The sequence below is a fragment of the Saccopteryx leptura genome, chromosome 6, assembly GCF_036850995.1.
Source record: "Saccopteryx leptura isolate mSacLep1 chromosome 6, mSacLep1_pri_phased_curated, whole genome shotgun sequence".
Classification (NCBI taxonomy): Eukaryota; Metazoa; Chordata; class Mammalia; order Chiroptera; family Emballonuridae; genus Saccopteryx; species Saccopteryx leptura.
This window is the reverse complement of record NC_089508.1, coordinates 64,200,385-64,214,300: the sequence shown is the minus strand read 5'-3', so window position 1 is coordinate 64,214,300 and position 13,916 is coordinate 64,200,385. Positions and strand designations below refer to the sequence as shown.

The following is a 13,916-nucleotide window of genomic DNA, read 5'->3' as shown; positions in this document are numbered from 1 at the left end:
GACCTTGGGCTCAAGCTGGTGAGCCTTGCTTGAATCAGATGAGCCCGGACTCAAGCTGGTGACCTCAGGGTCTCAAACCTGGGTCCTTCACATCCCAGTCTGACCCTCTATCCACTGTGCCACTGCCTGGTCAGGCTGGGACCTTTTTTTTCTAGAAAGAAAAAACTCTACTTACCAAGTATAGAAATAACAAAATTTTTATGTCAGCATTTTAGAACAGAGAGGGAAACAGTAAAAACATACCATGAAGAATCTGACATTTGGGGCATTCAAACAACATTTTGTGCATTCCATTTCCTGTAAGCACTCCAGCCTATTGATGGAAAGTCAGTCATCAAGACTTCCCAATTGCATTGCTCTTGCTAAAAATGGATCAGAAGCCTAGGTCCTATGCCCATGTGTCAAATAACTTCATATACATAAGTGTAACAATCCTTATCACAGCCCTAGAGGCAGGTGGCAAACACCACACACACTTCTTCCTTCAGAAGGATCTCAGTGCCGATTTGGTGCCATTCTATCTCAGATGCCACCATTGGGGGGATAAGTACCTGGGTCTAGGGCAGTCTATCCACATGTTAGCATAAGCTCAACTCCAACATATTGTTAAAAGACAGGAAAAAAAAATGGAGGTTAAAGGCAAGGACTCTAGAACCAAATCACCTGGATGTGAATCCAGTGATATAACTTTGGAAATGCTCATCCCTGTTGCCTTGGGGTCCTTGTTTGTAAAATGGAAATGAGACTTTATTAATTCTAATGTGAATACTTCCTTATTTCAACTTATTTAAAATTGGTGTGGGTCTTATATTTTACAGTCTTACAACCCATGACACCTTGCAGTTGCTATTAAATCAGGTGGCACTAGAAATATAGTTGTGTGAAAACCTTTGATTAGTGTCTTCTAACAAGATCAAGAATGCACCATCAACACAGTTTATATACAATGAAGTACACAGTAAACCCATCTCAGACGGCTGTTGTGAGGACTGAGTTAGTGTATACGTATAAGGGTTAGAACAAAGGGTTAGAACAGTGCCTGGAACACAGTAGTCCTATATAAATATGAACTGCTATTAGCATCATCATCTAGCAATCTAGCATCAGAAGATGGATATGAGAACAGTAGTCCTTTCTAAAACTTTTAAGAAAGAACTGAGTCCTTAAACTAAAATTTAATAATATAAAAAATAAGAATCTATGAAGAACACTTGAAGTTGAGGTCATTTCTTTAAACTCTGTACCTTTTTGAAGAGGTATCCTCTAAATATCTGAAGTTAATGTCTCCTAAAGAGTCAAGAATGCCCCAATTTGGAAGATGCAAATGACTTTCTTATTCAGCTCACTTCTGTCTCTCCTCCTTATACAAATATTTTTTCAAAGCTCTCCACCCTCATTCTCATCGGATTAACAATAGAAAGCGAGGAACACCCACTTCCTCAACATGTACAGTGATAACTGCCTGGTGAGAGAAAGTCAATGATCATCTTCCTTATTTAAAAAATAAAACATTTTAACTGGTTTTTCAGGGAATAAGATAGAAAAGAGTGGTTTAGGTTAAAAGCAAAGAAGAAAGATCTCTCTCTTGGATACATACACATACGCACGCGTACACACACACACACACACACACCACAGCCCAATTCTCTATGAAGCTTCCTATTATACTCAATTATAGCATGACCTGTGGTGGTACAGTGGATAAAGCATCAACCTGGAATGCTAAAGTCGCTGGTTCAAAACCCTAGGCTTGCCCAGTCAAGGCACATATAACAAACAATCAATGAATAATTGAAGTGAAGCAACTATGAGTTGATATTTCTCACTGTCCCCACCTCTCTTTAAAATCAATAAATAAAATATTTTAAAATATATAATAAAGCCAATCATAGACTCCAACCTTTGGATCCCCTATCGAGGCAGAATCCTTCTAAAACTCCTCCCTATAGGCCAGCCATTTCTTAAAAGCCAAATTTTCCCTCTATTGTCCTTGAAACAGGATAACATTAACTGAACTGAACAATTACCATGTGCCATATATGGTACTAAACATTCATGATTTTACTTTATCTGCTCATAATCCTTAAAGGGAACTTAGTCTGTACTATCCTTACACTATATAGAGAGTGATGTTTTCTTAATGTGATGGCAAGTAGGATGGGCTCAAATTCTGACTCTTTGTGTAACCTGGTCCAAGTTCTTCAAAGTAAGCCTCCATTCTTTCAACTGTAAAATAGAGATAGCATGACTAACCTCATTGGATTATTTTCAGAATTAAGTGACATAAGCCACAGAAAGCTTTTAGCACATTGTTTTGTTTGTGTTACAATTTCAATAACTAAAATGTCTTCAGCAATACTGATAGCTTCATCAGGTTCTTATTAACAAGACATGTAATTATATAACTGATTCTTAATGTAACCAGTACCTGAACCTTTAGAAAAATCAGAGACATTCAATTTAGGTTTAATAGTTTATGAGTCTCCATCCCTCACAAAAGCTATCTTAGCATTCCAACTAACAATGAATCTATCTGTGTGATTATGGACAATTTCATCTGGAGTGTCCATTAATTGAATGCTCTAATTTTCAGAACAGAAAACCAAGGCCCAGAGAAAGCAAGTGAATGGTGTAAAATCAACCAGTTGGTTAGATAACAGAGCTAAGCTAGATCCCATGTCTTTTAAATTCCAATCCTGTATTCTTTACTAACATACCAAGATTTTTTGTTCTCTCTGTATCCCCCCCTTCAGAGCCAAGAACCTCAATTTATAGTTGCTTTGATTCAGTTATCAAAATTTTCTGAAGCGGCATTTTATAAAGTACCAAGATATGGTGCCAGTAGCTATGGTAATAAATGGCTTTATGATAAAGGCTTTGGACACAGAGAGGTTGAAATGATGGATCTGTACTTCTGCCTCTGCAGTCCTGTGTCACAAAATCCTTCCTTCGGCTGGGTTCTTCAAAGAGAAAAGTCATAAACTGAGGGCTTATATGCTTCTTGTTGGTCATGAAAATCCAAGAAAATATCAATCTTGATACTTGTACCATCTCCTATAAATCTTCTTTTTTATCTTTCTTTCCTATAGTTACAAAATGTTAAGAAAGCAGAAAAATCATAAATTTTTTCATTTCCCTATAGATTTATTCGGTATTGAGCTTGGTATTTTTTCTCCCAAATCAAGATTATTTTCTGGCCTGACCTGTGGTGGCGCAGTGGATAAAGCATCGACCTGGAACCCTGAGGTTGCCGGTTCGAAACCCCGGGCTTGCCTGGTCAAGGCACATATGGGAGTTGATGCTTCCTGCTCCTCCTCTGTTCTTCCTATCTTTTTCCTCTCTCTCTCTCTCTCTCTCTCACTCTAGTAATAAAAAATGAATAAATAAAAAACATTTAAAAAGATTATTTTCTCTGGTGTTGCTTAAAGTTTTCTGTAAAGACACTTCTGGCTCTCTCAGTTGCTCCTTCACTCAACAAATGTCTACTGAATGCCTATCGAGGGAGCCAATATTAAATATGAAAATGCACTTTCTTATTTCTTCCCTACCTTAGACCTTACACATAATTTAGCCACGTCCCAACCTAAGTTCTCCTGATGACTATACCTGCTTCTTTGAGTTTTCAAAGAAGCCAATTTTTATGAATATTTCAATCTTCTCTCATAAACATAACACAACATAACATCAAACTTCACATCACCATATTGCTTTTTCCCTGCAAATATGTGCATAGTTACATTTTGGGCATTCATATTAAGACGCAAAAGGAATAAAGATGTAAAACTCAATAAAAAATAAAGAGAAAATTTTTAATTTTTCCAATGATTTGAGGGGGGATGGGGGAGGGAGAAGGAGAGGGAGGGAGGGAGAGAGGGAATGGAGGGAGAAAGAGAGAGAGAGAGAAGCATTAACTCTCTGTTCCACTTAGTTGTTCCATTTAGTTGTGTATTTGGTTGCTTCTCCTATGTGCCCAGACTAGATATTGAACCTGCAACCTCAGTGTGCCAGAACGACGCTTTATCCATTGAACCACCTGGCCAGAGCCAATAAACAGAAAGTTTGAAAAAAGACAAACATGAGGTATATTGTAAAGAATTTTTTACTGAAAAATATTTTGAATGTGTTAGAATGGTTAAAATATTACAATGTTCCCACATAGTTCATGGATTTCTACATAGGAATAGGCACATGGTGAATATAACTATTTTCATATAAAAGCACATAACTTCAGCACTTTTGAGAACTATTGACACATATTATTTCAAACATTTTAATGTCCCCTTATCCACGGATGCATTTGGAGGAAAAGTTTCATATATCAATGACTGGCATAGGACTATAAAATCTATCGATATTTTTTAACTCTAATTTTAAAAAGCAGTAGGCTTTTCTTGGCTTTTATATTGCACCATTGTTGACCCATACCTGGAGGACACACAATAGAGAGAGCAGAAAAGAGGAAGAGAAGTCATACAGAGTCAGGCAGGATCACAGAGGCATTTTATAATGTACAACATGTCAGTAGGGACAACTTGTGTTTACCAAATAAGCCCCAGGCTACGACCCTCTCAGCCCATTGCAATTCCTCCACCCTGAAGTGAAGCCCATCTACTCTAACTACAAAGCAATGTGTACTGTCCAATAGTGAGGTTACCTGTTTCCACAAGAGGAGACAGCCTCCACCCTTAGTGCCCATGAGCTTCCTGCTCTGTTTCTGGTCTAGGTGTAAGTAGATTGGTGGAGAGTGAAACAGAAGAAACTGTAAACAAAAAGCTTGTGCAAAGATCTCAGGCAGAGAAAAGCAGAAATTAAGCGGTTTTGAAAAGAGAAGGAAGTTGGTATCTAGCTCTTCCTTGTCTCTATTGAAACATGAGTTTGATTTCAACCAAAATTCAGAATATTCGATTGTAACTGCATTAGACATTCACCTACAACCTATAAATCATAAATGTATTTCTATCATACAGTTTTGTAGTAATAGCGTAAATCCATTCTTTCATTTTTCCTCAATGAAGAACAATAGCATATGCCTTTATTTGTAAAATTAAGGGAAATGTTCCTAAAAACTGACAGGACCTATATTTGCATATCTTTTAGCTTAATATTTAAAAATGTGCCTACTACATAGGAATATTCCATTTTCCCATTAAATAAAGTGAAAAAACTAAGTTCTAGCAGATGGTGATATTTCAACATAGCAAGTTATTCAAAGAAAAAGAAATTATCTGTAAATACTGTTGAATTAAATATACATTTCCAAATATTGCCAGGACATTGAAACAAATCCTCATCTGCAAAAGCTTCCTCCGGACATTTGCAAATTCTTTATAAGCATTAAAGAGAAAAAACCAGGATAAAGAAATAATAAGCCATCTCAACAGTGCGTTGACCTGCTAAGTCTGAAATGTCACCATCACTTCAGTCAGTGACCAGTGTAACCCAGTAAATAAATAATACAAGCAACTATACACTAAGAAATAAGGGGCACTAGGATCATTCCTGAAAGCAGAAAATATTCTTCTGGATGATCACTGTCAATGACTCAAATGAGATATTGGATTTTTTTTAATTTATGAAGACCATTGATTCATTTACTCAAAAGAGTTTATGTGTTGCGCAAGTCTCTTCTACAATCAAAAAATGGTTGTTTATAAGAACATATGGGCCCTGGTCATTTGGCTCAGTAGATAGAGTGTTAACCCAGCATATGGATGTCCCAGCATATTTGGTTCTTTTATGTCAGGGCACATAAAAGAAACAACCATCTGCCTCTCTTTCCCTCCCTCACCCCCTTCACTCCCTCTTTCCCTCCTACAGCCAGTGGCTCAATCGGTTTAAGCTTGGCCGGGTGCTGAGGATAGTTCAGTTGGTCCAAGCTTCAGCCTCAGGTGCTAAAAATAGCTCAGTTGATCCAAGCATCAGCCCCAGTCAGGGATTGCTGGTTGAATCCCAGCCGGGGCACATGCAGAAGTCTGTCTCTCTATGTCCCCTCCTCTCACTTAAAAAAAAAAAAAAGAATTTATGGAGCCTGATCAGGTAGTGGAGCAGTGAATAGAGTGTCGACTTGGGACACTGAGGACTCAGAATTGAAACCCCAAAATTGCCAACTTGAGAGTGTGATCATAGACACGACCACGTGGTAGCTGGCTTGAGCCCAAAGGTCATTGGCTTGAAGCCCATGGTCATTGGTTTGAGCCCAAGGTCCCTGGCTTGAGCAAGGGGGTCACTGGCTCTGCTGGAGCCCTCCGGTCAAGGCACATATGAGAAAGCAACCAATGGGCAATGAGTTGAAGCTTCTCATCTCTCTCCCTTCTTGTTGGTCTGTGTCCCTGTCTGTCTGTCTCTCTCTCACTAAAAAAAGAAGAAGAAGAAGAAGAATTTATGGAAAGTAAATTTACCAAAACATTGGGTGTTGACAATAGGTGTGTGACAAGTACCTATTCTTTTATAGTTCTAGGTAACAAGAAAAAGGGCACACTGTAGAATATGTTGTTGTTTGCAAAATATAGGCAATACAGTATCAACAGGAGTGGCTGTTTGGTTTGCTGAGTAATACTTCAAATAATGTGAAAGCACCCCCATAGTGGACATAACCATATGTCACTGCAATGGAATGTCCAACCCATGGCGACGTGTGCTTCTTAATGACACTGTGAAGCAGGGATGGTTCCAAAAATTCACCAGTAGTACAAAATGTAGTCTACACCCACACAGTGGGTGCTTTCTGTGAGCACACGGGAGACAGCAGTAACTGGTGTGGGGGTCAGGGTCTGCTAAATTCAAACAACAGGACACTGCCACCTCCCTGTGAGAAGTGAGTAGCGAAATGCCCGACAGAGAGCCATATATCATAGCTGTGCTTATGATTACAACAGATCAAGGCTTCAACCCTGATCATATGGCTTTTAGCGTGGTGTTTGTTTCCACTATAGTTTAAAAATGACACTGAAACTCTATAAAACTCAAAGAATGGACTGAAAATATTTTCCAAAAAATGGAAAAGGTGCAGTGACTGGTTAAACAAGGGAATGCTGCTATAGTTATAAGCTCTGAAGAGGTCAAGTGGAGAGGTGTAGGCTTTGTCAGAGTGCCACCGAACTCCCGCACCTGAGCCTCAAAGGTGGAAACATTTGGAGAGACAGTGCGACAGGACTGTGAGGAGTACAAATCAAGCAGCACTCAAAGGACTTGTTACGAGAATGTGCATTTCAAGGCTGAAAAACACAGAACACCTTTCCGTTTGTAACCTAGAAATGGAGTCTGGGATTCATTCCACCAGGCCCCATCCTCCCAGAACAGGAGACACGTGTGGAAAGGCCTCGCGCTGACACAGCCTCCCACAAGTCGTTCGTGTGCTGCAACACAGGAAAGCTGTTGGTCTGCCCTGGGAAACGCACCAAATCAAGATGAAACCACTTCACTTTGTGAAAGAGAAACGATGCTCAATTCAGTCCGAGGGAAAATTTAGGATGGAAAAAATATTATGAATTAGAAGAAACAAGACCTGCTGAGGATGACTACCTAATAATAAAAATAATTAGATAAATATCCCTGCGTTGGCAGTAACTGGGGAAGAAGGGACTCCTTTATCACTGACTTTAAAAAAAATGAGAATGGGAGTTGACAAGAGAAAAATTCTGAAGTGGTCTACATTACAGCAGGCTAGAGAGTGAGAGAAAGAGATGAGAATAACTAATTAGTTAATAGCTGTGGTCCAACTAACCTCGGACTTCTAACAGTCCTGCTGTATATTACAGCTGGGATCGACTTCCAGGTGGCTCTCCCTAGACCACTAGAGGCTACTGCGTCCTGCTTATGTTTGCATTTTCAGGACTGTTGCCCATCACCAGTCAAAAGTAGTAAACATTTCTTCTTTCCAGACAGTGCGCCTGTACCTATCCTAGAACTGCCCCCACTTCACTTTTTCCCGCCCCCAATGTACATTCTTTCAAAACAATTTACATCTTTCTTACCCAAAGCATAATGTATAGAAGAGCCTGTCAACTCCAGGATGGTGGATATGTGGCTTTCTCCATCTGGTCCTGCTGCCAGTGGTTTACACTTCATGCCCCAGGACCTGGTCCTTTTCTGGCCAGCATTTGGCTCAATAAATCCTTTCTTTCAGAGAAACTTTTGGCCGTAAACATTACTCTATATTTATTCACCCCATAGAGAAACTGCGTCTAGAATATTAAACACTAACCTCTCTTTCTAGACCCAACCATTTGCAAACTAGGATATTATCTTCACTGATGTTTTTTTTTTGTTGTTTTTTGGGGGTTTTTTTTGTACTTTTCTGAAGCTGGAAACGGGGAGACAGTCAGACAGACACCTGCATGTGCCCGACCGGGATCCACCCGGCACGCCCACCAGAGGGCGATGCTCTGCCCATCCGGGGCCTCGCGTCACTCTGTTGAGACCAGAGCCATTCCAGCGCCTGAGGCAGAGGCCACAGAGCCATCCCCAGCGCCCGGGCCATCTTTGTTCCAATGGAGCCTTGGCTGCGGGAGGGGAAGAGAGAGACAGAGAGGAAGGAGAGGGGGATGGGTGGAGAAGCAGATGGGTGCTTCTCCTGTGTGCCCTGGCCAGAAATCGAACCCTGGACTTCTGCACGTCAGGCCGACGCTCTACCACTGAGCCAACCAGCCAGGGCCTTCACTGCTGTTTTATAAGGGTGAGTTTTATAGTCTACAGTAGTCATTTCCCTGACTTCTTAAACAAAGGACACAGTCTATACTGTAACATTTCTATGATGAGATATGCTGTAACTGCATACTTGCAGGAAACGTGAACGGTGAGGGCGCCCGTCTCACTTGGAAGGCTAGGCTGAACCATCAATTCGGCACACAGATACTTACAAAGGCTACTAAGATGCAACAGGGGCAACTCTACTTGCCCTCTATCCTGCCGATCCCACACCCTCACCCTTTGTGACCATGTCAGAAAATAGTTATTCTTGCATCCAGGAATATACTTTTTAGGTACACGGTGTACCTTAATAAAAAGGTACCTTTAGGTACCTTTTTATTAGGTACACAGGGTTAGTTAATAGCTGTGGTCCAACTAACCTCGGACTTCTCACAGTCCTGATGTTTATTTTAGGTACACCATGTACCTTAATAAAACACAGATTCCATCTCCTCAGCGCTGGCCTTCTTTCCCACAGTCTAACATGCACCCAAAGACACCCTCGTGTTGGGTTCTAATAGCCCCACCTCTAACCATTACCCCTGTACCATGACATCTCTACAGTCTTTTTCCTTTTTTGGCTTTCTTGTCCCTCACCTCCAGTCCCTACGATTTCAGTCTGTGCACGCAAAAACAGACCTTACACTAACAACTGGTGTTAATAAATACATGTTTTCCTTGTAACACAGTAAGCCGCCATGTTAACTTCAAACATATTGGAGCCTCCTCAGTAAGCTCGTGTGCTGCTGTGTCTACAAGGACTTTTACTTTTCCAGTAAGGAAGAGTTTTCCTCCAGCTATGCTTGATAATAGAGTCATTTAGAAAACCCAAATGAGTCTCAATACTGTGGCAGCTTTGGTTTTACCACAATGTTAATGAAAATGAAGCATATTGATACAAGCTGGTCACGAGTTTAAAACCTCAGTATCTGTAGATATTTCTACCATCTACCAACTTAACTCTTTTAAAAGCACTGAAACACCTCTGCACAGCAAACAAAACCATCTACAAAATAAAAAGGCAACCTACTAAATGGGACAAAATATTTGCAAATCATATATCTGCTGAGGGTTAATATTCAAAATACATAAAGAACTCATAAAATTCATTAACGATAACCAGAAAAAAGCAATCTGATCTAAAAATGGGTAGAAAATGTGAGAAGATATTTTTCCAAAAAGATCTACAAATGGCCACCAGGTACGTGTAAAGATGCTCAACATCACTAATCATCAGGTAAATGCAAATCAAAACCACAGTGAGATATCATCTCAGACCTGTCACAATGGTTATTATTTAAAAAGACAAGAGCCTGACCTGTGGTGGCGCAGTGGATAAAGCATCAACCTGGAACACTGAGGTCACTGGTTCAAAACCCTGGGCTTGCCTGGTCAAGGCACATAGGGAGTTGATGCTTCCTGTTCCTCTCTCTCTCTCTCTCTCTCTCTCTCTCTCAAAATGAATAAATAAAAATCTGAAAAAAGAAGACAAGAAATAACAAGCATTGGCAAGGATATAGAGAAAAGTGAATCCTTGTGCATCATTGGTGGAGATGTAAATTGGTGAAGCCACTGTGGAAAACCAGCATGGAGGTTTCCTAAAAACTTAAAAATAGTTCTACCATATAACCCAGCACTTCCACATCTGTACATTTATCTGAAGAACACAAAATCATTAACTTGAGAAAATTATATGTACCCCATGCTTGCTGCAGCATTATTTACAATAACCAAGGCATGGAAACAACCTAAATGCCTATCAATTAATGATTAGATAAAGAGAATATGATAAATACACATAGATATATACAAGGGAATATTACTTACCCATAAAAAAGAATGAAATTATGCCATTTAAGGCAACATGGATGAAACTTGAGGGCATTTTGCTAAGTGAGATAAGTCAGAAAAAGACAAATACCATAAGATTTCACTTATATGTGGAATCTTAAAAAGGAAAACGCAGACACACACAGACACAGACACACATACACCAAGCTCAGATTGATACAGATCGGTGCTTGCTAGAGATGGCAAAGTAAGGGGGGTGGTTAGGGGATGAGTGTTTGTGATAAAAGGAATCAAAAGGCACAAAGTTCCAGTTATAAAACAAGTCTCGAGCCTGCCCAGTGGTGGCACAGTGGATAGAGTGTCACCCCGGGACACTGAGGTTCTGGGTTCAAAAATCCAAGGTTGCAGGCTCATCCTGCTTGAGCATAGGATCATCGAACAATCCTAAGGCCACTGGTTTGAGCAAGGGGAAACTGACTCGGCTGGAGCCCCCAGGTCAAGGCACATATGATAAAGCAATCAGTGAACAACTAAGGTGCCACAACTATAAATTTATGCTTCTCATCTCTCTCTTTCACTAAAAAAAAAAAAAAAATCAAGTCCTGAGGATGTAATGTACAGCATGGAGACTAGAGTTAACACTGTATTGCATATTTAAAAGTTAGAGTAAATCTTAAAAGTTCTCATCATACACTGTAATAATGTATTACTGCTGTAACTAGTACATTAACTACTTATGGTGATAGATGCAAACTACACTTATTGTAGTGATCATTTCACAATATATACTAATAGTGAGTCATTATGTTTCACACCTGAAACTTATAATGTTGTTTGCCAATTATACCTCAATTTTTAGTTTTTTAATAAAATTTTCAAAAATAAAAAATAGAAGAATTTAAAGAAAAAACACTAAAATAGGCTCAGAAAATAAAATTCATTTTGTGATGTTTTAACACCACTAAAACAATACTAGCCTCTCGCTAGTAACAATGATTCTTAGCCTCTTGCATTAGGAGTCAACTAGTTAGAGACAGCTGACTGTGGGTCTTTTGGTCCTTATCAGGCCTACTCTCTCCATTAATATATTTATAACATTTGTTGAACTGCTCCCTAAATATCATATTCTTTAATAGCTAAATCCAAAGGAAAGAAAAGAAAGTCACCAAATGGACAAAGACTAATCAGATATACTTTTATTGATTCTCAGGAAGTCTTTCCTTGTTCTACCTGTTCAACATGCAGAATCTTAGAAGAGATGTTTGCATTTCTATCAGCAGCTGTTTATAGAATGGGGTGTACCTTGGGTTTGCCTATGCAAAAGGATTGAGAAACTACAATGTGCTTGCAGCCATCCAGCCGGTTTCTAAATCAGCCTGTCATATCACAGTTAGTTGGCTTTTTTGTTATTGTTGTTGATTTCTAATTTTATTGCATTTTGGTCAGTAAATGTGGTCTCCAAAATATCAAATTTTGAGGAATTTACTAAGATGAGTTAAGTTTTATGAATGTTGCATGATTGTTGCTTTTTTAAAATCAGAATAAAAATTCTTTTTGTTAAGTTAGTTATATATCAGATTTAGAAACCTCAAAATTCTTCACTTATGCCGCTTTGCAAAATTATTTGCTTCTGCCTTTAGTGAATACATGTTACTTGAAATTCTTATAAATGTATCATTAATTGAAAAGGCTATAATTTGCACTAGACTTTTTCCTTTTTTAAAAAAATGCAGAGTGGATTTATGTGTCTATTCTTGTGAAAACATTGAAGGAAGTGTATGTGAGCCACACCCAATAAATGACAGCAAGGCTCTGACACATCTGGCCGGTGTTTGCTTTCATCCTGTTAGCACAGTCAACTGAGCATTAAGGAATGAACACACTATGTTGCATCATAGCATTTTATTATAGATCACTACAGACAGGATTTTATGTTTGAGGAGCTTCTCAACCAAGCATTAAGGAATGAACACACTATGTTGCATCATAGCATTTTATTATAGATCACTACAGACAGGATTTTATGTTTGAGGAGCTTCTCACGGTGGTGGGGGGTCAGCCAGTTCGCACCAGTTTCACAGAACCGATGCCTAATTTTTTGTTGAGTTAGGGAAACAGGTTGTTAAATGGCACTTGTAATAAGGGTTCTCTCTAAGATGGGTGCCAGAGCAGGCACCAAATGTGGAAATCACAAATTTACATTCCTTACTCTTTTTTAATGTTCATCTGTGCAACAGTATTCTAAGCACTCGTAGTAATGCTCATTCCGTCCATAGGTGTAAAAAATTGCAAATGAGGATGCCAATCAAAAAGCCATATGGAAATATCTTAACAGTTTTATTGGTTTTTTGTCAGGTATTATTTAATATTTTTTCATTAATATATTATAAGTCTTTTCTATAACATAATCTAGTTTTGTGTACCTCTTTTATTGTTCTTATTTAAGTATTAAATGCCCAAAATAATAAACTACCTTTTGGTGTATCATTTTTTTTATACTTAAAGTGGTCATTAGGGCAGAGAACCAATTGTTAAATTATTTGAACCCCACAACTGGCTCCTTGTCTGACTTCCATAAATGAGAGCTACTCTTGGTCCACAGCCGATCAGTGTCTTCACAGCCATCTGGACACTACTGCTTAGGGTCTCAGAAACCTACATAAGGTCACTGCAGCAAACCTTACATTGCCTCTGAAAACTGCTCTGGTCCAGCCAATTACACATATTCTATAGCAAATTTCTTCAAGGGAAATCTTACGTGGCACTCTAAACATACAAAATAGATGAAAGTAAGATCATTCTGATTAAAGGAATGAAGAGAATACCCCCACCTCCAATGCCTGTGGACCTAACAAGGGACCTACTGAACTCCACTGTACACTATGGAAAACAAACACAGAAAGCTCTATGTTCAACCTGGTTCTGAATCATCTCATTTGCCTTCAGCTTTGTACCCAAACACTTCCTGTCTACTACTAAACACCTTAGATTAACAACACATTACAAGATCTCCTGGCTTTTTTACTTAGCAATTCTAAAGGTGCCTCCTCTCAGATCTCCCCCACTTACCGCAACCTTAGGACTCTTCATCTGGAAGGGAAATCTGAAATGTACTGGGTTTCCCTGGTGAGAACTCCAACCAAGAAGGGCTACCTGAAGCTTGAGAGAACAAGTCTATAGGAAAGAATTTTAGGGACAAGAATCATGAATCATTGGTCACTCATGGGAAAGAAATGGCTATGTGGCCTAGGACTCAATAGCCCTGGGAAGATTTAGCCAGAAGTGAACCAAGAGGCAACACCACCCCCTAAGTACAGGAAACCAGCATCCTTGAAAAAGGGAACTGTTGGAAAAATATATGTTAACCATCAACATTGGTGATCTTTTCCTATATCTAAGTGGATACACCAAGGCCATCAGAAAACATGCAGCCTACC

At 39.2% G+C, this 13,916-nt stretch overlaps 1 protein-coding gene across 8 annotated transcripts in view; it reads right to left on the bottom strand.

Annotated features, from left to right (window-relative positions):
* The window catches only part of RAB27A (RAB27A, member RAS oncogene family), an 82,521-nt gene that overhangs the window by 33,358 nt on the left and 35,247 nt on the right, over positions 1–13,916 (bottom strand). The window contains exon 1 of one of the 8 annotated variants that reach the window (XM_066342580.1): positions 4,655–4,727. The exons of the other annotated variants lie outside the window; for them this stretch is intronic. The gene's annotated coding sequence lies outside the window, so the exon portion shown is untranslated. Of the gene's footprint in view, positions 1–4,654; positions 4,728–13,916 lie in introns of those variants that run through there. 8 annotated transcript variants of the gene reach the window in all.